Source organism: Acromyrmex echinatior, chromosome 10, assembly GCF_024713525.1.
Source record: "Acromyrmex echinatior isolate Ae372 chromosome 10, ASM2471352v2, whole genome shotgun sequence".
NCBI classification, from domain to species: domain Eukaryota; kingdom Metazoa; phylum Arthropoda; class Insecta; order Hymenoptera; family Formicidae; genus Acromyrmex; species Acromyrmex echinatior.
In genome coordinates this window covers 13,807,667-13,834,369 of record NC_141861.1, presented here as the reverse complement: position 1 = coordinate 13,834,369, position 26,703 = coordinate 13,807,667, and the positions used below count along the sequence as shown (strand labels likewise).

At 36.7% G+C, this 26,703-nt stretch overlaps 1 protein-coding gene and 1 pseudogene across 14 annotated transcripts in view; one reads left to right on the top strand and one right to left on the bottom strand.

The window, feature by feature from the left end:
* The window catches only part of LOC105143768 (band 7 protein AGAP004871), a 364,599-nt gene that overhangs the window by 224,736 nt on the left and 113,160 nt on the right, over positions 1–26,703 (bottom strand). The window lies entirely within an intron of this gene.
* On the top strand, positions 10,344–14,217 carry LOC147908414 (uncharacterized; annotated as a pseudogene).

Below are 26,703 nucleotides of genomic sequence, written 5' to 3'. Positions count from 1 at the left end.
GAAGTACGACTTAGTTACTTAACGCTTATGCTTCCAATAACTCAGGACCGATTATTCTATATTTTGGTAAATTTTACCTGTTAGGTAAATCTGGCAATCCGCGCATATGATTGTGAAATCTTGCTACTTACCCAATAGGTAAAATTTACCAAAAGGTGGAATAGCTGGGCCTCAAGGGGCAAATGCCTCGCATGGTTCACGTAACTTACAGCACATGTGCTATATCGGTTGGCAGCGCGTCATCTAATCATCATCTAATGACGTAATGCGCAGAATGTGCGAAGATAACAGCGCTATTAATAGAAAATAAAATAAACAAAGATAACAGTAGATGCCTTACAGCTCAGTCATTCTGCATGGGGCATTCGACTCGAATGTTGTTTTTCTATAGTAATAAATTTAAAATCAAGGATATACAGAAGTAAATTCCAGATTTGATTGAATTTGAGTAACATTAATAGTACCTAATCATACCTATATCTAACTTCGCGTAGCGAACCATTTATCGCAAATGATTTTAAAGCTAGGCTTAGTCTTAACGCAAATTAATACTTTTAAATCACAAATTGAAAACATTACAAGGTGATTATTAGCATACTTTAAAGTATCATAGGTTATGACCAGAGCTTGATCCTATCTGGTAATAAAATATAGTTATACGGTCCTGATGAAAGGTTGAAATCAGAGAGATCTCTTATTACATAACAATTGTTTGATAATATCTTATCTACTATATAAGGACTCTAGTCATGCTTGATTTCCGATTTTAACACTTTTATATCTACAAAATCTCTAATTTTATACTTTAATGGCGTCTTATGCCTTTTATCGTAGTAAACTTTTGTTGTACTCTTTCACTCTATTGATCGCTTCTAACGCTAATTGATGATCAGCATCTCTATCTCTTTCAGTTAATCTTTCCACTTTGACTATATCTGTAAGCAACTTAACAAATTTGCCATCCGAATGATTTCTTAGATCGCATCCTAGCAAAAGTCTAGACGGAGTACAGTTGAGAGATTAATGCAAGGTATTGTTTATAATGTACTGGATAAGCGGAACTTTATCAGGCCAGTCTGACGGCTCATCCACAGCCTTTCTCAAAGATGATTTAAGAAACCTATTAATTCGCTCCACTATTCCGTTAACTCATGATCAGCCACGACAACTAAATGGTGTTGAATGTTACATGGACGTAGGAAATCTGTAAATTTACATAAGATAAAGACGGTCTGAGATCTTTTTCGAATTGATAAAAGTATCGAAAAAGGGAATCAGATGCTTACTTTGCAAGTCGTGTTGAACTTCACCATAAATAACTACGTAAATCGTAGAAATCTATAACTAAAGAAATCTATAATCAATATGTGCTTTGAAGGATTCTACTAAGGGCACAAAATGAACAATACTAAAGGAAGTATCAGACATAGGAGTGATTTGCAGTTCTTTTTCGTTAGTGTTAGTAGAAGCGTTAACCATAATATATAATATGTAAAGCAATTCTCTATATATCTTTCAATTCTACGATGCATCAAATTAAACCAATAATTAATACCGTAAAATGTTTTATTGGCGCTATAGTGCACCGCATCGTCATGATATATTCGTAACAAACTATACATCATAGTTTCAGATTACTACAAATTTAGGACAACTAGAATATTTTCGGTAAACAAGATCAATAAGTAAAGATTTTTTTTCGATCTCTTTGAGGCTATATTGTAAATATTCAGATCAGCTAATTACCGATATTGTAACTCTCTTTCGATCATTACAGATTCTACAGTCGCAACTATCCTGCTCAAAACATCGACGTGCGCCATTTTTTGACTACTACAATGTTCAATCTTAAAAATGTAATTCTGGAATCCAATCAGTCGGACCATACGCGGATTAATATTAACTTTAATGATAGTATAGACCAAAGCGTTGCAGTCGGTAACTACTTTAAACTCGACATCAGCTAGATAATAGTGAAATCTTACGGTGGCTTTAACAATGGCAAACATTTCAATTCAAATGAATATCTGCTTTCATTAGTGAAATGGCTATAATAGGCAATAAGAGCTAGAAATCCTGAATTTTATTTCTGTAAAAATATCACAGCTGCAGAGATAGCACTTGCATTTGTATGAAATTCAGTAGACAAATCATATCGGAAGAGTTTCAAAATCGGATAAGAAATGAGTTTGGATTTCAATAATTCAAAAGTTTTTAAGCATTCGTCGTCGAATTTAAATTCAGCATTCTTTTTAAGAAAATTATGTAATGGTTTGGCTTTGGCTGCAAAGTCTGCAAATCTTTTAAAATAACTAAGCAAGACTTAAAAATCATTGCAATTATGTGACAGTGGAAGACATGGAGAAACGTTTAACAGTCTCTACATATCGATTGCTAAGGGTAATACTATTTTCGGAAATCATATATACTAAATATTTAACAGAACGTTTCAGAAATTGACATTTAGTAAACTTTATTACGAAATCGTACTGCTTGAGCAACATTGTTTGTTTTAGCGCTTCTAGATTCTCCTCAATAGTTTCAGAAGGAGTAAGAATGTCATTTAAATATATTAGAACTTTATCTGCCTTATTAATATGAAATCAATTTTCTTTTAGAACTCGGTCGAGTCCTCACAGTAACCAAAAAACATTTGTAGATACTCAAATTATCTATCGAAAGTGGCAAAAGCGAAGTATTTATATATTTTCCGGATGGATCTTAATTAAATGAAATCTATCTTTCAAATCAAGCAAAGATTATTTTATTTGCCAACTCTTGACAAATGGTCTTCGATAACCGGGAATAGTATTTTTGTTTGATTATCTGATCATTGAGAGGTCTTAAATCAACACGGAGTCTCCATTGACCATCCTTTTTCTTTACTGAAACTACTCATGCGTAATAAGGAGAGGCACTAGACTTAATAATCTTGCAAGCCAAAAAATCAGAGGTGATTTTTCTTGAAATTTCTAAACGTTCAGCATGCGCCAATCGGTGCGGTGAGTAAACGAACTCGTTTTTTAAAGGGGAATACCAATACGACGCGGCCGAAAAAAGGTTATTTTTGAATTTTTTAAAAACTATTAATTTGTATGAATTATTGTCTTTATATATTCAAAGTACATACAATTTATATACACAAAGTACAAAAAATTTATTAAATAATATTAATATTTCTAGCTTCAATGCTCATTGAGAAACCTCATTTGGAAAAACATGGGCGCTCGTGCTGCGTCTGAACGGGAGTTCTGAAGTAAAATTTTTTATTTTTAAATATATGAGTGTAGTTTCAGTTAAGCGTACTAATTTTTTGATAAAATAATTTTAGACAAAATGACACTATTTTGAAAAAAGAAGTCGCAATTTTGCAAAAAAAATCATTACTTTTTTTTATTATTTTTTAAAGATAAATAATCTAATTGAAAAATTTGTACGCTGAACTGAAGACAATTTTGTTGTAAACATTCTGTTCAAAATTCAAGTCATTCGGATAAAAATTTTTTTTTATTTTAAAGTATATGAATGTAGTTTCAATTAAGCGTACTGATTTTTTGATAAAATAATTTTAGACAAAATGACACCGAGATATGTGAGCGCCCGTTTACAAAAACGTAGTTTCGAGAAAAACGTTTAAAGTTTTACAATCGATTAGTTTATGTAAAATGATAAAATTTCGTAATAAACCAAAGTGCGTTCAATCCGAGTGCATATGAAGTGCCTTCTGTAACAAGAGCAACTTTTCGGCCTTGTTTCTGCTTTGCTTTCTTCACAATCTTTCCTCATGCGTCGCCACTTGCGTTCAGAGATCTGCAAGCTATTGATTGTTCTTATTGCTGCAAAGCTAAAAATCCAATTCTAACTCCCAGCAGTTCCATTATTTTTAATACATCGATATATCCGTTATTAAAAATACAAATAGTGATGTATGCAGCGATTTCTACAATTGTAGTTCTACTTGATGTTGTTTTTGGATTGATGCTCCAAACCATGTTATTAAAACTCTCATTATTATTTTGAGTAAAATCACCTAAGCATTTTTCAAGTAACTTTTTGTCACCCAAACTTTCATAAATGGGAGTGATTGCATCGATAGTATCTGGAAGCTTTGTGTGTGTAATCGTTTTGTCTTATAGTTTTTGCTTGCTGCCAAGTACACCAAGAATCTGGTCCATCCGGACCATAATCATGTTTCAAATTGTTGTCAGATGAATTTTTGTGATACAAAGTAATTCACATTGTGTTATACATTTCATCTATAAAATTCTGATGTCTGCGAATGGCTAGCCTATAAGAAATACTTAAATCATTAATTAATTTCGTCGTAATTTCCTTTGCCTCCTAGTCCTTAATTTTCTTTTTTATATTTACGTAGCCTTGCGCCTATTCTTTTTTGTATGTGATTGATGCACTCTTTTTTTGTAACAGGATATGGCATCGAATCGATGATTGCTTTGTAAGTTTTGCTGTTACTGTCTTCAATATAATTTATATATCGAATACTTTCGAATCTTAAGAGCATTTCGCGAATTCCATCGACTTCCGTTTTTCCAGAGGAACATTCATGATTTATCATGCATATATCTTTAAGAGATTGTAACCAATTTTCGTATTCTATAGTGTCGCTTCGTTTTTCTCAAAAAACGCAGGCATTACAATAGGAAGATTTTATAATTATACTAAATATTTTATTTGTATAATAACCGATCAGAAATGATACGCCGTACAACGAAGTAAAGCCCCTTTTTTCCTTACGTTTCCAGATACTTTAAGTTCTATAGTCCCTTGAACATTTAATGCTTCTGAAATTTTCATTTTTTTCTCTAGCTTTTGATGAAATATTACAAATAGATTTTGCAACAATGTGGATTTGATAGAATCATAGAAAGACTGAAAGATAAGTCGAAGCAAATCCATTAATCCATAAAACTTTTCTGCTTTATTTAAACCGATTCCCAGTAATCTCATTGTAAATATAATAATATCTTCTGTTTATTTCATACGCATTAGAAATCAGAGAACACGTATTTTTTACACTGGATTACATTGTTTATATTTTATAACTAACTTGAACCCGAGGCCACATATACTTGTTTCTTAAAATTCTACGTCACTCACACGTTTTACAACAAAAAATCCTGTCGAAAAAAACCGAGAAAAAATTTAAAATTCTATACAATATTGTTGGATCGATATCAATATCTTTATCAACGGTTTTCAACTTTTTAGCTGACATGCTTACGTTGTCTATATTTTTCTCTATTTCAAAGCGATTCAGAAGACGTTTCGATTTTCTATCGTCTTTAATTGGTTTCGGAGTAGATTGTTTCTTCCCTTTTCGATCCATCTTTAAATAAAATGAATATCTCTAATAAACCAAATAAATAACTCTTAGATATTCAAAATTTGCTACGAATCTTGTGCTTCGAAGGTTGCCGAAAGACTACTTCTACAAGCTTAATGATTCTCAAAAAAAAAATATATATATATATAAAACTCTATAACTCTCTAATAAACCAAATAAATAACTCTTAGATATTCAACATACCATTAATCTTAGATATTCAAAATATCTTCACGTGACCTTCAGACAACTATTCAAGGTCAAACTAATGACATCACCTTATGTCCCCTTGAAAGCCATACAACTTTTGTCTGAAACATTTTTTTCTAAGATTAAAAATAAGAAAGTTATTTGAGATGTGACATTAAAATGGGACATCTTATGTAGGTAACAAAAAACAAGCATGCAAACAACAAAAGAACCGGTTCATATAAATATCAGTCCTTATAGGCAGATCAAGGGGACTGCTGAGCGTTTTCAGATAGCGCGGCTGGATCTATCATCAGCATCTGACCATGTGCTACTCCATCACATATTTACTACAGTTCCATTACGAATTTCAAAATAATATTTTAGGGACATATTTTTAAGACTCCAAACATTATAAAAATACAAAAAAAAAATTGATTTTTTGAACCCATCACAGTGGTATTCCCCCTTAATGTTACCTTGCTATAGTCGTCTTCGATCAACTCGAAATGTTTTGAACTTCTTCTTTCACAGCTTGTAACTTTTCATTAGTATCGATATCGAAATCAGTACTAAAGTGTTCTGTCGGTCTCTTTGCCTTTAAAACTTCCTTGATTGATGCTACTTCATTTAAAAACTGCTTGTTACAATGTCCTTGGTGAAAATCATACAAAAGTATAAGTTTATTGTTAAGTAAAAAATTTCTTTCCAATACGAGCAAACTAAGAGCCTCTGCCTCCCCTCCCCCCCTCCGTTATTCACAATCAATTTAAATTTTGTGTTAGGCAATACTTGCAAATTAATGTCATGTGCGCGAACCGACAACCTTAATATCTGCGTCGCTTAACATTTTATAATACCTTTACTAGGCTTCATCATCAAATTTAAAATTTTGACCAAAAAACAATTTGTGAACAGACAACAACATGAATGAAACAGAACTTCCCGTATCGACTAAAGTATGCAGGACACAGATGTTGATTAACATAATTAATTTCGAAAGTTTGGTTACTGATCTCTTTCCTTGTAGGTCCGTCGCCACACGTATAATCTGTAGAAAAACACCTTTGCAATCTTCGATCGAGAAGATATTCTATGTAATCAAAGAAGCTTGTTCTTTGCGATGAAGCTTGAAACAGTGGATGTGTTAGCCTGGATGTGTCCTTTCGCTTTGCAATAGGTGCAAAACAGGTCTTTTCTATTTATGAAGAAGGGTTTCTTCGATGAGTATGGAAAATTTTTTTGTTTATCCTTCTTGGAAGGGGCGAAGTCTTCTTTTGCATTTTACCAAATGAACGTGATTTCATACATTTGATTCAGGAATTCATTGATAGACGGCGCCTGCAAAGTTATGGCTATTCTCAATGACTCACTATTGATATTATTTATGATCAACTAGATCTTGTCCCATTCTAGCAGTTTCAGATTATAAAGGAGTTTGAGCATGACATACTCCTGGAATGATTCTTTGGTTAGTTTCACTTCCTTGCTTCCATCATTTGTATGGCGACGTGAAATGGAACCAATCGTTTGAACCATCTTGAAATGACTTCTTTGAATGAGGTCCAAGAATGATTAGATGGTCCTTCCTCTATGAAGTATCAATCTTTTGCATATTTGCACAGCTTACTACTTGCTATCAGTAATGTAGCGCCTTCGCTAACACCGCTAATGACTGCTAGTTACCAGTTCAACCCTATAAATTCAGGATTTAACGTCTTCGTCTTTTAATCCATCAAATAGAGGAATTTGAGAAGCCAATAGTATAATAGTTGAGCCATTGGAATGTCAGTCATAGTTGGCACTCTTGAGCGATCTGATTATGTCCAACTCTGCGACGTGTCATGTACTGGAACAGCATGTGCAGAGGCGACTGGAAATATTATTGTCAGCCACTGGAGTATTATTAGCACTCTTCTTCACCAGCAATGACATTTGTTTCATCATTGTTAGCATGACTTGCTGCAATAATTTAAATGATGAAGTAAGTCGCTGACTAGACATATTATCATAATTAACTTGCTCAGATACAGGCACAGAGGTGAATCAATCGTAAGAACTAAATTTTTATTGATTGGATGATTTGGAGAATCTTGACTTTGAAATTCATAATAAGATATAAGACGATCAATACAGTCATCTCTGGAACTTATAAATGGATCTTCAGATAAATAAATTCGTCTCTTAACGCTTCAAACGTGAATTCTTCAAGGCATTATTCATCAAAATCCATTCTGATGCTACTGAGCATCCAAAATGGGTATAATTTTCACAGGTATCTTGCAAAACATGTACGATTGTAATACAGAATGATTTGTGACTACGTTGTGGCTATTGTGCCCAATATGGCGCCGAACGTGTCTGGGCGTCGACGATGACTAACTAACGGCGAAGGACAATTGGTGGGCAATCGTTAAGTTTGCGAATAAATGTTACTCGTTGATACTGACTCATATGCCATAAGGTTTAATACAAACTTAAATGATTGTTTAGAAAGTACAGATTACAAAAGTAAAGACGTGATTGCTTGCGTAAAACGGCTCGGATATCGCATGCTAGGTTAGAATATGGGAGACTAAGAAAATCTACACTATGAGTATTTATCTGTCGACGCTAACAATTACCGAATGACATGAGCAGTAATCGATGTCGATCTCGCAGTGAACAAAAGGTGATTCTTAATCTTACTGAGCCTTAACTTATTATCTATCATAAAAGCTTACATAAGATCCGCACGCAGAACGCCATGACACCAGAGAGAAGGAAAGAAACGAAAACCGGGAAGAAGAACCAACTCGAGCGCCACAACTAACGCTCGCAACGCCACAGTACTCCCCTCCCAGTGTAAACGTTAAGGAAAGAAATACTGATTAAATTATCGTTAGAACGAAAATAACAGAAAATAAAATCAAATGAAACAAACAGAAACTTATGCTTGTTGATCATTTAATGTAATATTGCGCGAATTAATCCTTAAATCTAACAGTCTTTCGCTTGGTTGCTGGACCAGGATATGTCTTTGGTTCACATTGCACTGGAATGTTAGTTGAAGACAGGGACGCAGTGAATGGAGTAGTTTCTGAGTCTTGAATTATTAAATAAGCGGGCTTAAGTTTATCGACAGTGGCATTGATACATTTGCCGTCGACTTCTATAGCAAAGACTTTGTCCGAAATGCGCTCTAATACTTTATGCGGTCCAGTGTACGGTTGCTCCAGGAGACGTCTGTTGCCTTTTACTTTGAGGAAAACATGAAAGCAGTTATGCAAATCTTTATGGAAAAATAACTTAAGTCTAATGTGATGAGAGGTTGGTCTAGGCCGTAATTTTTGTATAATTACATGAAAATCCTCGACGAAAATTCGTGGGTCGCTCGGCATTTCTTCAAAGGAGAAAAACTCACCCGGTACTTTGAGCGTAGTGCCGTAAACTAATTCCGCTACAGAAGTGCCTAGATTCTCTTTGAAACAAATTCTCAGTCTGAGTAATACTACTGGCAGTGTATCAGTCCATTGAGTTTCACCATGCATTAATGCAGTTTTTAAAGAGCGATGTCATCGTTCGATGATGCTATTAGATTCTGGATGGTATGCAGTTGTCCGACAACGTTTAGAACCGACGAGTTTGGTTAATGTGTCGAATAGCTGCGCTTCGAATTGCGAGCCCTGATCAGTCGTGATCAGGCGTGGAGCTCCAAATCTGGCTATTCAGTGAGTGAAAAATATTAGGTGTTGGAATTAATTCGTAGCGTTTTACAAGTGATGGGAAGTACTTTCATTAATGTATTTTTTAATGCTCATGTGAAATAAATAACATTCTTTCATTAAAAACGCTACGAATTAATTCCAACACCTAATATCTTCGCCACCGTGTTTGTTGTACAATCCTATAATGGAATAGCTTCCGATCAACGAGTAAATAGGTCAATCATTGTTAATAAATACCTGAAATCTTTGGATGAAAATAAAGGACCGACGATATGTACATGCTCGAAACGAGTATCTAATGCTAGTATTTTGGTAGGCGAGATATGATTATGCCGATGAATTTTAGATTGTTGGCATGCTAGACAAGTGCGGACCCACTCTTTAATTTCTTTAGCCATGGAGGACCACACAAATTTTTGCACAATTTGCCGGTGAGTTGCTCTGCCGCTTGGATGAGACATTTGATGCACCATGTCAAAAACTCGTCTTCGTAATGGTCCAGGAATGTAAGGTCTGATTTCTTCTTCTGAAGTGTCACAGTAAATATTGGATGCTGTTTCCGATAAGGTAAATTTTTTGAGCTTCTTTCAAAGATGTTGATGTAGATTGCTGCAATTCGTCATCCGAGGTTTGAATTTTTGCAATCTCTTGCATATCGAGACTAATTGGCATCACGATATTGTCGACGCGAGATAATGCATCTGCTACAATATTTTCAGCGTTTGAAACGTGACGTACATCGGTTGTGAACTCCGAAATGAAGAGTAGTTGAATACAAATTTGTTAATTTATGATGATTATTTTAGGCTCGTAGCCCTTTGTCTTTTTGTTTATTTTAATTTATTGAACCTTATTACCTTTATTAATTAAATCTCTTGATCCTGTTCAAACAGGATGATACCAGTCTGAAACGCGTGTACAACGATCACGTGAAGACTGATATGTCCTATGAGGATTTCTGCGATTTATGTCGTAAATGTTGGCAGCAAAAAATATGAATTTCTAATGATTGATAAGGACAGTGCACTTACTGATGAGCGATACAGAAAAGGATTTAATGATTTTGCAATGTGATGTGATCAGTTGACCTCAATACGTTTGACATGGACAAAAGCAAAGATCGTAAAAAGATAGCTAAGGAGATTGCGAAAACGAGCGATTTGCAAAAGCGCTTTGAAGACTGGTAAAATGGAGGACATCGTATTGGAGAGACACTTGAAATCTATTATCGATCCGCTGAAACAGATTGTTGAAAACACTGTTGAATCCTCCAAGGATCCTATTATGACTGAAAACATTCTTCTCGGGAGAAGACAAGGAAAAATCCAAAAGAAAACGACCGAGTGCTTTGTACGATAATCCTATACAGGCTTCTACGCCTGTGAAATTAATGTCGAAATTAATCAATCAAAAACCGGTCCATCCACTTTGAATGAAGTGTCCGAAATAATACAACCGCACAATTTATCGTATGACCACGCTCCTATTGTCGAAGAAATTTTCGAGGTTGCTGATGAACCGCTCGTAACATCTATTTGATACATGCTTCAAACTGCGAAGGGAGAGAAAAGCTGCATGCAAACTATGGTCCATTAGAACTTTAGAAATATCTGAAAGCGATCCTGAGTGGTAAGAAAGTCGTCAACATAGACATTGTGTATGGAGTATATTTCAGCGATGAGGGAACGATGCTTGATGACAAACGTATTACTTTGCATAAAAACGACAATATAATTATAGATGGGAAAAGATACGATGGAACACTAAGCTTGTACGAGTTAATTTTCATGAAATTTCCCAACAAAAGTATCTGTACGGATAACGTACAGACTTACAGGAGAATTCTGCTGCTCACCGGTGCGATCATAGTCCGAGTAATCAAGTAATGGATAGTAAGGGATACAAGTATAAGAGCATAATAGCACCATTGATGTCGGGTAAAAAGTTGGAAGAGAAATAAACAAAAGAATGGATTTACCGCGCACGACGCTAGTGTATGACATTAAACGATAACAAGATCGATTATATCCAATGGGACGATCCCAACGAAATTGTGAATCATCTGCGATTGCTCGAGGTCTCACACCAGGCGGGTCTCAATGATCACAACAACGAGATTCTGTCGATTATTGAAGAGTTTTGCGAAGCCGGTCTGATTATATATTAACTTCGTTCTACACACTTCGTTCAGTTGACATCGCCATACCGATCAACAAGTTTGGACTATCGCTTAGAGGAGGAAGCGAATCGCACTATCAATGGCATGGATTCTTCAGAAATTATATGCACGACAACGCTCTTTGCACAGTTACAGCCGACACACAGTTGACGCAAAGTCACGCAAGATTCGACGAGTAGCGCTATGACGAGTAGGTGAATGATGCTGACGCAAACAAACGATACGTGCAGCAAAGTGTTCAAGATTTGGAAGATCGTCTGAAATCGAGAGGAAGATTGTAGCCTTCCAAAATAATGTGCAGATTATGCTAAATGAACTTAAAAAGATGATTCGAGAAGTGTATCGTGCCAAATAATTATTCGCAATGTCTGAGAAACGTCTGCTGATTGATGAATTGCACTCTCGAGAAGAAATTATCCGCGAAGACATGTCACAGTACACGAATGCGATTATCTATGGCAGATGACTGTAATCGAGATGCGTCCTTATACGCGATTCAACACTTACCATATTCTCACTGTTTTCGACGTACTGAGTAAGCACGCCTGGGCCGAGCCAAAACCAAGAGTGGGAACGAGGTGACGAAGGTGATCGCAAAGATAATTCGAGACGAAGAAAGATGTCCAAAAAATTTGCATACTGAAATAGGAAAGGAATTTTACAACTCGAATGTGCAGAAACTCTTGAAGAAGCACAACATCAACCATCATTATTCTACGTATTCCATAATGAAGGCCTTGGCTGTCGAACGGTTCAATCGTTCGTTAAAGAATGACATGTAAAAATAATTTACGTACAATGGAAATTACAAATGGATTGACATCCTGCTGCATCTCTTATCAAACAACGAGCGCGCAAGCATCGAACTATTGCGTCCCGTCGACGTTACCGCGATCACCGACAGGTTTTTAATCACGGTTTACAATCGTGTAAAGATTATCGCACTCGTGCGATACAAAGTCAATGATTCGGTAGGCGTGAGCAAATTCAAAACAGTCTTTGATAAAGATTACACGCCAAATTGGAGCACGGAGGTGTAAAATTATTAAAGTGCAACAAACTCCAATGACGTATCTTCTGGAAGATTCTCGCGGAGCGCCTATTGCTGAAGGATTCTACGAATACGAATTGTATAGCGTCGCTAATCCCAACGTGCATCTCATTGAAACGGTGTTGTGCAAGAGGGGGAACGAAGTTTACGTGAAATGGTTGTGATTTAATAATTCACACAATTCGTGGATCCATAAAGACAATGTGTTGTAAAATTTATATTATAAAAATTTACATTATAAAAATGTATTTATTACAAAAATATAAATACATATTATACATATTATAAATATCATATACATATTATACATACTATATTATACATACTATATTATTCATATTATACATATACATACTATATTATATATAGCATATTATAAATATTACATACATATTATAAGTATACATATTATAAGTATTATATTATATATGTTATATACATATTAAATATACTATACAACTATATATGTATTAATATATACAATACAACTATTAGTGTATGACTTTGCTTATACCATTTTCGTATAGATAGCGGTAAGTGGTAATCGAAATAAATAGATCATAGACGTCACACAATAAACTTGGGCATCTGTCAACATAACCGCATAGAAACATTAGTCGATTTGTGTCTGCATCATAAAGTTATTCTCGATTGAAAATGTCAGTTTACGAGCCAAATTCTTGTCATTTGCGGGAGGTTTTAATTTTCTGCTTCAATATGAAGAAATCTGCGGCTGAGGCTCATCGAATGCTTTCAAATATTTACGATGAAGCCGCTATTAGTGAATGAACGTGTCGTAAGTGGTTTCGACACTTCAAGAACGGTGATTTTCACGTCGAAGACCAGCATAGCGGTGGAAGAGATAAGGTTTTCTAAGATGCAGAATTGAAGGCATTACTTGATCAAGACTCTTGTCAAAATCAAAAAGAATTGGCACAATCATTAGGAGTGACTCAATCAGCCATTTCAAAACGTCTCAAAGCCATGGGAATGATTCAGAAGCAAGGAAATTGGGTGCCGTACGAGTTGAAGCCGAGAGATGTTGAACGGCGTTTGTTTGCTTGTGAACAGCTGATTGAAAGGCAAAGACGGAAGGGCTTTCTGCATCGCATTGTGACTGGGGACGAAAAATGGGTTCATTACGATAATCCCAAGCGCAGAAAATCATGAGGAGTTCCCAGCCATGCTTCCACATCGACGGCCAAACCGAATATTCACGGCTCCAAGATCATGCTCTGTATTTGGTGGGACCAGCTCGGCGTAGTATATTATGAGCTGTTAAAACCGACTGAAACAATCACAGACGATCAGTATCGAATGCAATTGACGCGTTTGAGCTGAGCATTGAAAGACAAATGACCGCAATACAACGAGAGACACGATAAAGTGATTTTGCAGCATGACAATGCTCGACCCCATGTTGCGAAAATGGTCAAGATATAATATATTTGGAAACGTTGAAATGGGAAGTCCTACCCCACCCGCCGTATTCTCCAAACATTGCTCCCTCTGACTATCACTTTCGATCAATGGCACACGACCTGGCTGACCAGCACTTCCGGTCTTATGAAGAAGTAAAAAATTGGATCGATTCGTGGATCGCCTCAAAAGATGACCAGTTTTTTCGATGCGGGATTCGTATGCTGCCCGAAAGATGGGAGAAAGTAGTGGCCAGCGATGGACAATACTTTGAATCATAAATGTATAACCAGTTTTTTACAATAAAGCCTCGAATTTCGGAAAAAAACGGTATAAACAAAGTCGTACGCCTTATATATACATATTAAACATACAATATAAATGTGTTTTATTTACATCGGTAATGTCCCCATAGCAGCGTATCGGTGGAACCTGGCGATATACCGCTTATCGCCGTGCGAACTTAGAGCGATTTTTGTTTCTAATATCATGTACACCTCGTACAATTTGGATCTTATGCATGACTGCCTGCGCATCGTTTCGATTGCGTCATTCAAGCACCGCGTGTAATGCTCTTGATGCCCTTTGCCTTTTTCGTATCCTTCTTTCCTTCTACACGCTGGGCATACATTTTCGTTCTAAGTCCAATGAATTCGATCATGATGACACCGTTGTTCTCATCTTTCATAAGATCAGGAACTTTTTTATTTGCGAGCGGAATGCCGTACGCGTTGTCGCTCGAGTAATCGCTCGTGTCAAATCTACTTATATCGCGTTTCATGATATCGTAGACATTCTGTATGGTATATGAGGCTATCAATATTGGTATACTTATAATTTTGCATTTTTTGTGAAACGGCGCTGCCATACTCGTAATGAAATTCGTACAAACACGTCTTGGAAATATCGAGGATGTACATACCCACGTATATCAAACTTCACCTCGAGCTTACGCAGGTCTATCGCGACCAGATTCTCCTAAAAGACGCTACGACTGTGGAAATTTGGTTTCGCAATCATTGCCTTATCGTATCTGTCTTCCCATTGTGTTAATAACTTTACATCGACGCGATCGCGTACGTAATGGTTTTGCCAAGTACCGCGTTATTCATAAATTTGTATAAATTTTTTTCGAATTAAAAAAATCGAATTAAAAATTATTTTTGACCAAAGTTCTAAATTTTGTTTAATCCTTTATACTCGCGTAACCATGGAGATTACGCGAATTGTAGTATACGGTGAATCTTTGTGATATGGAGACCGTGACGAGTACTACTGCAAGTTATAATAATGTATGACGTAACGCTATTTATCGCATAATGTTGCGAGGAGCTTGTCATCGCGCTTAACGGATGGTTTCTCGCGTGTCGGACAAAATGATAGGTCAGTGTACGCGTCATGAAATTGTTGCGGGTATTCCGCGTCCACCTCTAATCTGAATATAATCTGTTAACGAATCTAACGCGATGATCGTAAAGTCAAAATTTTTACGTCGTCGACCCATCGAGAAATCGGCGTAAGGCAATGATTGACACATTATCCAGCCGTACAGATTGTTGACGTCATAGTACATCAAGAACGATGAATCGTATGATGGCATGTATTAGTGTTGACTCGCGCATACCTGTTCAAACACTAACTCAGATCACTGCATATACCGCGCTCGATAAACATGACCATGTCAATGTCTATGAGCAGTTCAAATCTTACACCCGTGTGTTTTAACGTCACTGGCGTCCCGTGAAGTCCAGTAAGGTGTAATAATACGCCCATAACTCGCGAAGCAACTGTCACGGAAATTTTCAAAGACGTCGGCCAACAAGAATACGTCCGTTTTCAGATATAAGTCGCTATATTCACTGAGTGTCCGGATAGAGAACCGTTGCCAGACGTGACGGCGTATGCGTAAGCGTTCTCAGATACCGTGTCGTCTGTCAATGAATTATAAAACGACTCGCGAGGCGGTAAACACAGTCTCTCCATTTTTTGGTACAGTTAATGTACTCGTACGAAAAGACGCCCTTTTGTGACAAAAGATTAAAAATTTTTTCTGATAAATTGGAAAATTCGTGTTGCAGTATCTGTAACTTATCTTTACTGAGAAAAAATGTCAATTTGTCCAAACTAGAAGCGAGAAATCTGAATAAACCATAATTTTACACAATTTTTTTTATCAACTTTAATACTATCGACTATGTTTAGTAAACGAGATATATTTTTCTTTAGTTATCGATAAAAGATCAACGCGACCTTCGTACGCGGTGGCAATTTCCTTGATGATGAAATGATGCGCATCGTAACCAGATAAGTTATGGAAAATTACGGGTATGCAATGCGAATCCCTGTAATTTAGATTACAATTTGAGTGCACGGGGTGCTCTGTACCGCCCACTTAAATAGCAGTGATCACGTACCGTCTGGCGCAAACGGTTTCTCGCACACGTGACAATGTGTGGCGCTGTTAAATTTTTGCCAATCATCTGGCATAAAATCCGCCATGGGTACGTTAGCCGAAATTATAGACTGTACACTGTGCGCCAAATTTCTGAATTCTTCCGTGAACCACGCTATACAATCCTTATCGCGGCGAAAATGATAGCCCGACAGTGAACTGTCATATGAGCAGTGCACGTAGTATCTGATACTAAACACGTTGTGATGATGATACGTGTACGTAGCCGATTCCCATCCATCTTTTTTAATGCACACTCCAGATCGGCATAGAAAACGAACGCGTTTCTTCCTACAGTGGTTGTCAAAACTTAGCCATTTATCATCTTCGCTCAGCAGTCTTATCGCGCAGTCATTCAGTTTGCTTGCTGTGGATCTTCAATTTTGCACTCGAGCTGAAGTAATAGAGGCATTTGAAAAAAAGTATTATATTATATTATATATTATATATTTTATATTGTATATATCATATTATATATTGCAATATATTATATTATTACGTACCTATCGCAGAAATATTTCTTATGCTTCTTTTTATTGATTTGTAAGCTGACTAATCGAGATAGATTCTTGATGAGCGTAAAATGTTCCGCGTTGTCATCCTCCACAAGAGGTTTATGTGCTTGCTCCTCTTTCGGTCGGCGAGTCATATTGGCACAATCCCCTTCTCATTGGTGTGGATGTTGATGTCATTCAAAGTTTCAAATTTCTTAATTTGATTCAACGTCATTGAAAATTCGATGTCCACAAAATTTAGAACTGACGTATAATACGGATACGAGGATTCCCGTTCCACATTTTTTTAGCCGGGTGTAGAGCGGCAACAACTGATCATGGGAAATACGCATTATCTGTGGTTTGCTCGTTGGTTACCGTTCTTTTTAGCATAATTTCTCGCAAAAGTTTGATATGACATCCCGCGCACAGAGGATTGTGCTTGTTTGCGTTCACCATTAAATTTAATATCCGCGACAATGCCCATCCGCTATCCCGTTCCTGAAACTCTTCCAGATCGCTATTCCCACGCGCTGCATTCATCTATAGTACTAAGCAGGGTAACTTGCTCAATCAAATCACGCTTCATGTTGTCACTTGCGCTGTCAAATTAATTAATGACTTTATTTGATTAAATCTTATTATTTTTATATCATTAAGTGTGCTATTTTTATTAATGATTTCATCGCCTAGATATCTCATGCTCTGAAAAAATCTTAAATCATGCTAACAAGGCAGCTATAGTTTGATGAAATTGCAAATGTTGCATTTTTGCAGGTGTTGTATCAAGTTACATTGATGATGTCATCGCCAAACCATGTTAATACCCTTAAAAAAATTTCTTATATTACGCTGACGAAGTAGCTGTATATTAGTGAGATATTGCACTATTTGGCAATGTCGCATTTCAACTTATCATATTATATCATATTATATTATATATATTGTATGTATATATATATATATATATATATTATATATACATATATATATATATATATATATATATATATATTATATATACATATATATATATATATATACAGGGTGGCATGAATATACGGCCCCACTCGTCCCAAGCAGATAGATTAAACTGAGTAGAAAAATCATGTACCATTTTGTAATGCTCGCAATAATCAATGAGATATAACGTTTAAAGATAACCGAATACGCACGTCCACCCTACCTACTATTGTTGAAGATACAATAGTATCGCGAAGAGCAGGAAAGGCCTAGCAGGCTCGCCGCGCCGTTCGAACTTGGAGGTTCGCGACGATAAGTCCCGCTCCTCGCTGCCCGCGCGCTCGGTGGGCCGTACCTTCGGCAATATCTCGTTAATTATTACGAGCATTACAAAATGATACATGACTTTTCTATTCAATTTAGTCCACTCTACCTGCTCGGGACGAATGGGGCCGTATATTCATGCCACCTTGTATATATATATATATATATATATATATATATATATATATATATATAAAATTTCGTAACATCGCATTTGTATTATATTACATATCGTTGTCATTGCGAAACATGCTAAATGTCTTTAGAAAAAATTTTTATGTTACGCTGACAAGGCCATATTGAAACTTGCAAATTTGCTGACATTGAATTCGCGGTGTCAGATTACATTGATGTCATCATCGGATGTTTCTAAAAATCTTTTGTTATAAAATCTAACGTTTGCCTTTTTCATGTTATTGACCGGAAATGGTCATATAAATATCTGCGAGGATATTTTGCGGAAAGTCTGTCTGTGTAAAATGGCTAACCTAGGCTGGTAGTCACTTCCGCATTTAATTAGCAATCGAGAACTTGATTTTTGCAATGTGTTAACATACACTAATACTTAGTGTTCAAATACCAGATAGAGCATTAGAGTTACGTTTCCGTAAAAACGTTTAGTAAAATGGAAATAAAATCTGAAATTCATACGTGTACTCTAAGTAATGTTCGTGCAATGTTACTGCCTCAGGCTCTCGGAAGATATGGATTCATACGTTCAATCGTAAGTATTTCATTTATAATTGTTTGTGAAAAATTTTTCTCTATAGATAGCTTATTCGTTTGTTCTACTCCATTATAGCGCGTCTTAACAATTTGAGAAGTTGACAACATTCATATTGGAGCGGAGAAGAAATTAAAATTATATATATATATATACATATATATGTATATATATGTATATGTATATATATTATATATATATATATATATATATATATATACATATCAAGATAAAAATATATTTGTAAAAGAAATATGAATTAACTGGGATTAGCTTTATATTTAAAATTATTTCTTCTCTCTACCATTCCTTTTTATCTCTGCGGCATCGTGTTACACGCGCGTCATCACGCGCTACACCATCGCGCGCGACCGTATCATCGTTCAGTACGAATTATATAAAATAAAATAAAATAAATAAGTAACACAAAACATTTCGCGTGCGAGAAGAGAATAGCAACGCATAAAAAGATAGTAACTATGCATGGTAAGTATAGCACGAGGTGGGGACCGCGTTCGGTGGTGGCGATAGGGACCGGCGGCGAATCACGCCCAGAGGCGGACCGCGCTCGGCGGCCATTGACCCCGCGCCACGTCTTCACCGCGACGCGGACGCAAGTTTCCGCACACCTACGTGATTTCCGACTACGTAATTTCCCGCCCAGAACATCCTCCTCCCTCGCACCGCAATGTCACTCACTGTGACATCATCCACCTCTCTCTCCCTCTGTGACATCATCCTACTCATTTCTTTGAAAAATGGATATATATATATAAGCTTTATTTCTGCGGATTATACACGCGTTGAGAATGTGCGTCTCTTAGTAAGTTCTTGCTGCTTCTCTAATCCGCGTATCGCCACGCGCAAGTATCATCGCGTCGTACCTCATATTACTATGCCGCGTTACATACAAGGTATACTTAATCTAGGAATTTTACATACATATGATAGAGTATCAATGATCTGTCAAAAATGTTATGAATACAATATATTCTTAATTTAAATTTATATTTATCTGTTCGCATACTTATATCCTATGTTTTATTAATTATTGGAAAACGCATCGCATCGCCGATAAGATTTAAACCTACGATCCCTAGAACGGTAGCCTACTACACTTATGCTGAACTAATCGCATGCTTGTAATCGAGTCGGCATTATACTTCCTATTACTGTAACCATTCTTAACCTTTACTCTATTAACATAGATCACTAGTGACCAAACGATTCTTGTTCGTGCAAGTTTCTCGTAAGCTCGATGAATCCAGCGCTTATTATCTCCCCGTAAAAGAAATTTGTGGTGAGGGAGACCTGAGTGCAGTTGGGCGATCCCGGATTTGCCTGGCGTGCAGTTCAAGTTGATGTGAGACGCTAGTGACCCATGTTAGTTGTACAAAGGATGCTTTTCGTATAACATAAAAATTGTGTAAAAAAAATCATTATAAATATTTTATTTTCATTCTAAATTAATGTCTGAATGTTTGTTTCCATTAGAAAAATGTTTTTCTAAAAAAATCATTTATTTTTTAGACAAAATAGATAGAGCTGAAGAGGCGAGTCATGCCTTTCTTTACATATTTATCTAAATGTATAGTTATATTTTATATTTTTTTATTAAAAAATACATTATTTTACAACAAAATAAAAAATGCATTTTTTAATTCGTTTTTTTCTATATGTCTCTTGTTGAAAATTATTCATATTCATGTGCTCAAATAATTCAACTTTTTATAGAATTCGAAGTTCTGGTTTTTTTTTTTCAATCAAATGCCATTTTTCCCAACTTACGAGTCCTTCAGTAATTATAAATTATACATTTTATTACTTTTTAGAATGAAGTTCCAATATTTATTTTAAAAAGTTGAAAATATGTTGGTAAATTTTTAGAGATTTTTTTTAATCATTCTGAATAAGTGAAAATACGAATAGATTCTAGTGATCCATGTTGGTATGGATAAGGCACCAAATTGCAACTAGTATGGTAAGGATAATTTCATATCTCTGTTTAGAGGGGTAATATTATTAATCTCTGTTTAATATTATTTATATTTGAGGAGATTACATGGAAATGAAATAATACGCTGGTATTTATTAATTTAATTAAGAAATGATAATAACAAAAGTGACTATCCTCAATCTCGAGAAATCGATCATGGCGGGTATTTCGTCTAGTTGCGATCTGAGTGTTACATATTTTATTTTTTAGCATAAGTGTGATCGGTTTTGACTGTGCTGATTGTGTTTGTGTTTTAGTGTGTTTGTATTTTCTTTCCTCCAGTCTATCTCATCCTTGTTGCTGTTCTTCCTATCGAAAAGCGATTGTCCTCGGTAGCGGCACGATACTCAGCATGATGATCAGGCTGTGACAGATTTCCTAACTAGTTATAAGATTAATTTCTCAAACTCTCGGGGCAGAGTGACGCTTTTTTCTGTTAGATTTCTTCGTTTTATAAAAAAACACGTCGAATAAGCCTAATTTTACTAATTTTTTTCGTCGAGTAAACCTAATTTAATTAATTTTTGAAGTGACAGGGACTAAATTGAATTATCTTTTTTTCTTGTTAAACCCTTATTTTCCCGCGAGCCTGAAATATTACTATTCACGATTGCATTTGCAGTACAAATCTTGCTAATATAAATTTACTTGTAAGAGAGAGCACTCAGCTTTAAGTAAATAAATATACTCTTCTTAATACATGAGGAAAATTTAGAATAATATCCAATATATTTTTAATGAATAGTCTACTGTATTAAAAAAGGAATACTTTTTCTGTAAAAATTTTCGCTTAGAATATGAGACCGGAAATTTCACTTCATAATTAGATTATTTTTTTGGGATGCAGAATCTCCCAATCGGCTTTACTAGGATAATGTTCATTTCACCGAATCTACTCCTCGGACCCTTCGGTATCCGTGCTCTCAACTCGTCTCTTTTCCGTTGATAATCAGGTCCTGTAGATCGTGCGTCCTCTCACAATTCGCTAGCTCCATCACAGTACGAGTGTCTGCCGGGATTTTTCCGCGGATCCACGCAGGCCATTCAACTCCCTTTAAATCGGGGCCTTGTCACGTGCTGATTTGTCTTTATCAGTCATGCGGTCCCGCGAATTGCACAGGTTCTCGCGTGCCGCAAATCCTTATGCTTTAGGGCGCGTAATATAATTTGAAAATAGATTCTAATATTGTCAGCAGCCTGGCTATTCAGGCCGGCTCGGAAAATCCAGGGAAACTCCGCCATTGGCTCTGCGTAGGAATGTCTATCTCCGACAGTATCCTCCGCCATCGGGCGTACATGGAGCTTTCTCCTTCCATCATTGTTCCTGTAATTCGTGCTACAACAAGGCCCTGAACGTGCTATAAAAATATCGAAATCAGATAACCTGCATGTACTGTGTGAGATGATTCCCAGCGTACTATTGTATCTTCTTCCTTTTCGGTCTAGTGGTCTTCCTTCTTTTAGCGGATGAGATGATAAGATTACAAAAACAACAGTTCAGTCACCGAGTACAGTCTGTCATTGGTACTAAATCTAAATGTGAGACTGACTAAAAAAATAATGTGTAATCGAATAGATTAACAAAGCCAATAACTAATATACGCTCGCATGCGCGGTCGCTTGCATGCTCTTCCCTCCGGGAAGATGCAAGATCCCAGCAGAACCAGCCATGATAGACAAAAATTGTCACGTCACAATCTATAGATAGTGTTAATAAAAAGTGACGCGTCATAGATGTATATATGTATATATGTATAGAAGTCTCAAAAATAATATATATATATATATATATATATTGTTATGTCCAAACCCTTGAAAATTTGGTCAAGGAGACAATGAGGAAGAATGGAGAGGGTATGGAAGGATGGTCAGACTCAATCTCACAGGTATACGCGCGGAGGCGAACATCTGTGAATCGTACTCACCTTTTAAGTCCCCATGTGGTTCAACGTCCGAAGGGACGCTATGACACTGTTCCGCTGGACAGTGCGAACGTCGGTCCTGCTTTTTCGGTCAAGGAACTTAATCCCTTTGACCCGGGACTGAACCTCGTGCGATCTCAGGTATTCGAGGGAAGTGAATGCGAGAGGTGATGTTATTAAAAGACAGAGGAATACCTTAAATTACATTTATTAATAAAATAATAAACAAAGGGTTTTGTACATTATAACTTCTCTTTACATAAAAAATATATATTATCTATAGAAAAAATATATACTATATTTAACGTGTGAATGCGTGTGTGTGTGTGTGTGTGTGTGTGTGTGTGTGTGTGTGTGTGTGTGTGTGTGTGTGTGTGTGTGTGGAGGAGAAAGGGTTAGCGGGTACGGGTGGTGAGGAACATATTGCAGGAGCACATCGGGATGAGGTGTTTAAAAAGCACAGTGTAAGGTGCGAGATTTCCGGGGATATACACGACCACTAATCTGTCCCCTTCGTGGGAGGAGGACGTATAGAATCGGAACATCCGATCCCTGTTGATCGGCTCGGAATTTAGTCGAAATGGGAGGGGCGGGAGTTGATCCGAAGGAGGAAGAGAGAGTGGGAATCGTTGTTCATAAGGAGAAGGGGGAGGGAAGCGTTCCTCGAGAGAAGGAGGAGGAGGGAATCGTTGCTCGAGAGGAGGAGGGGGAAGGAATCGTTGCTCGAGAGGAGGAGGGGGAGGGAATCGTTCCTCGAGAGGAGGAGGGGAGGGAATCGTTCCTCGAGAGGAGGATGGGAATAACCAAGGATTTCTTGGATATCGAGGTCGATAACAGGAGAAGAGATGAGGTCCAACGGTTGCGTTGGTGAGTAGGAGATTTCTGTGGATTGTTCGACAGTCGATTGTGCCGGCGCGATTGTGAGTGGCCCTAGGGAGCGGTTCCGCCTACTCCTTCGGTTATAAGGGGGTCGTCCGCGTTTTTTGATAGTACGCACTACGAACCGACGAGTAAAAATTGGAGTACGTTCTTTGGAAACGCGTGCATGTGTATTAATGCACAATAAATGAATTTTTCCATGCGGGGAAACGCGGGGTGGACTGTAAATAATTACGACTTACTTATTAGCTGTCCCCAAGATATCGAGTAGGTTTTAGGCGAGTGGCCAAGGAGATCCGTCGTCAGCGAAGAGCGTCTGAAGGGCAGTCGCCGTGGCGTACGGCTAACTTCAATTGCGATTTGATTACAAGTTCACACTCGGACGGAATCGCGAACTGGCGTGATTAGCGCGGGTTATAATGATTTTCGAACTGTGCGAGACAATAAGTAACTAAGCGCGAACTCCACTGACGTGGACTGAATAGTTTAAAATTCTGTACTGACGTGAACCGGGTGCTTCAAAATTTGGTACTGACGCTCTGTGCTTCCGCGGGACCTCTATTTATATCCCGAAAAAAGGGTGTTGAGTCTTTTGTCTAGGATGCTAAAGTTAGTTGTAATGTCACGCGAGATTTACGATTTTTATAACGTTTTATCGAGGATGATCTAAAGTACATAGAGTAGTTTTGAGAAGAAGAGAAAGTGATTTATGGTTTTTCTTAAGAAGCCAAGATTGTTCCGAGACGGATGACGAATTCTGTTATTCTCGCGGAAAATATGGCTAGATAAGCAGATGGTTACCATGCTACCATTGTCAATTGCGAGTCTGGTTTCAGATAACGCTCCTGTTAGAAGTTATTCTATGTTTACGTTTTTTTAAGTGCGACATGGCACCTGTTTTCTAAGATAAAATTGTTAGTCAGTCTCGGATGATAAAGCCTAGAGTTTTACTATTGCGTGACTTCGGTACATTTATAATATCTTTGCAATCTTGTTTCTTTTCGGACCTACATTAAGGTTATTATTCTTTCCAGGTTGATTGACATTTACGAGTTTTCGCGGCGCCTGTCCGGTCCCTTTTTCAATTCTGTCAGTCCGTTATCAGAAGGCGCCGCTCGGGTCTCATAGACGCCAACCATAGTCGCGGCGAAGAGAAAAAAAAATCGTGGCGTCTGTAGGACGTAACACTAGATATATATATATGTATATATATATATATATGTATATATATATATATATATATATATATAATATATATATATATATAGTGTTACGTCCTACAGACGCCACGATTTTTTTTTCTCTTATATATGCATACACAGTGCGACAAATATGTTCCCAGACAGGGCCTGAAAATCATAATTGAAACTACAAATATGCATATTTTTTGGTTTTATTATTCAAAATATTCTCCTCTGGCTTCAATATACTTGTTACAGCGATTCAATAGTGATTCAAATGCATGTTCTAGCTCAGTTTGCGGAACCTCTAGTGCCTGTGTAGAAGCTGATTGGATGGTCGGAATGTCATCAAAAAAGCGTCCTTTCAATTTCAATTTCAATTTTGGGAAAAAATAATGAGAAGTCGCAAGGGGCCAAATCAGGTGAATACGGTGGATGGTTTAACACAGAGACACGATTTCGAGCCAAACATTGGCGGACAATCAATGAAGTGTGATTCGGTGCATTATCATGCAACAAAGATCAATCTTCTGGATCACGATATTCGGGGCGAATACGATGAATTCTGCCCATCAATCGCTTTAAAACTTTGAGATAATATGTACCAGTAATTGTTTGGCCAGTTGGAACAAACTCTTTGTGGATAATATCTTTGCTATCAAAGAATGTGATAAGCATTGTCTTGATTTTTGATGGAACTTTTCGTATTTTTTTTGTTTGAATTTTTTGACTTCCATTTCGCATTGTGACGCTTAGTTTCTGGATTATATTGAAAGCACCATGTTTCATCACCCGTAACAATTGATTTTAGGAAGTTTGGATTATTTTCTGAGGCTGCAACGATGTCTCTGGAATAATTGATTCTCGCTGATTTTTGATCGCTTCTTGTGTGGAACAAACTTCGCACAAACCTTCGTTTTACCTAAATCTTCATGTAATATGGTTCAAATCGTTTCTCTGATATTTAAACCCTCCTTCATCATTTTTAGTGATGCATTGCGATCGTTTGCAACAAAATCACGTACTTTTTCGATCATTTCGGATGTTCGAACCAAAATTGGCCGTCTCGATTTTTTGTCATCTTCAAGGGTCTTCTCTGCCTTCCAAAAAACGCTTATGCCCTCAAAAACACCTGTACGACCTAGACATTGTTTACTGCCGTAAACATGTTGCATCGATCGGAATGTTTCTGATGCACTTTTATCAAGTTTTGCGTTAAATTTAATCACTACTCTTTGTTCCATATAAAAATTTCTACCTCGACCAAAATCTTGTTTAACATGAACTGTCATATCTTCCTTATATGTCAACCAAAATGAATGAAACTTTGACAGATGATAACAAAATGTTCAACGTTTAAAATGCATGTTTGAACGCACAGATGTCGCCACTGGTTGCTGAGATGTGGTTCGTGTCCGGGAACATATTTGTCGCACTGTGTGTATATATATATATATACAGTGATGGGAAAAAGTTCCGGAACGGTGAAATATTTCAGCGAATTGTATTTTTTTGGGAAAATGTTAAATACAGAAGTTTTAGGATTTTTCCCTGGCTATCTAATGGTGATACTGAATTCGACTTTGACTACAACTTTGAAGGTCAACTTTCAAAGTCAAGTTCACTTTTTTAAATAGGAACCACTATTTTTTATTGCGTATTTGGAAAGAGCGGGAAATGTTACGTCAGAACATGACCTTGACCATAACCTTGAAATCAACGTCAAGATCATTTCAAGCTGAAAGTTCCAAAAGTCCTGGTATGGCAAGAATATCTCGGCGAAATTGCGGGAAAATGTTCAATACGAAAGTTTCATGATTTTTTCCCTGGCTATGTACGTTTGTTTAACACACAATTTCAACATCTCTTAGCCATTTTT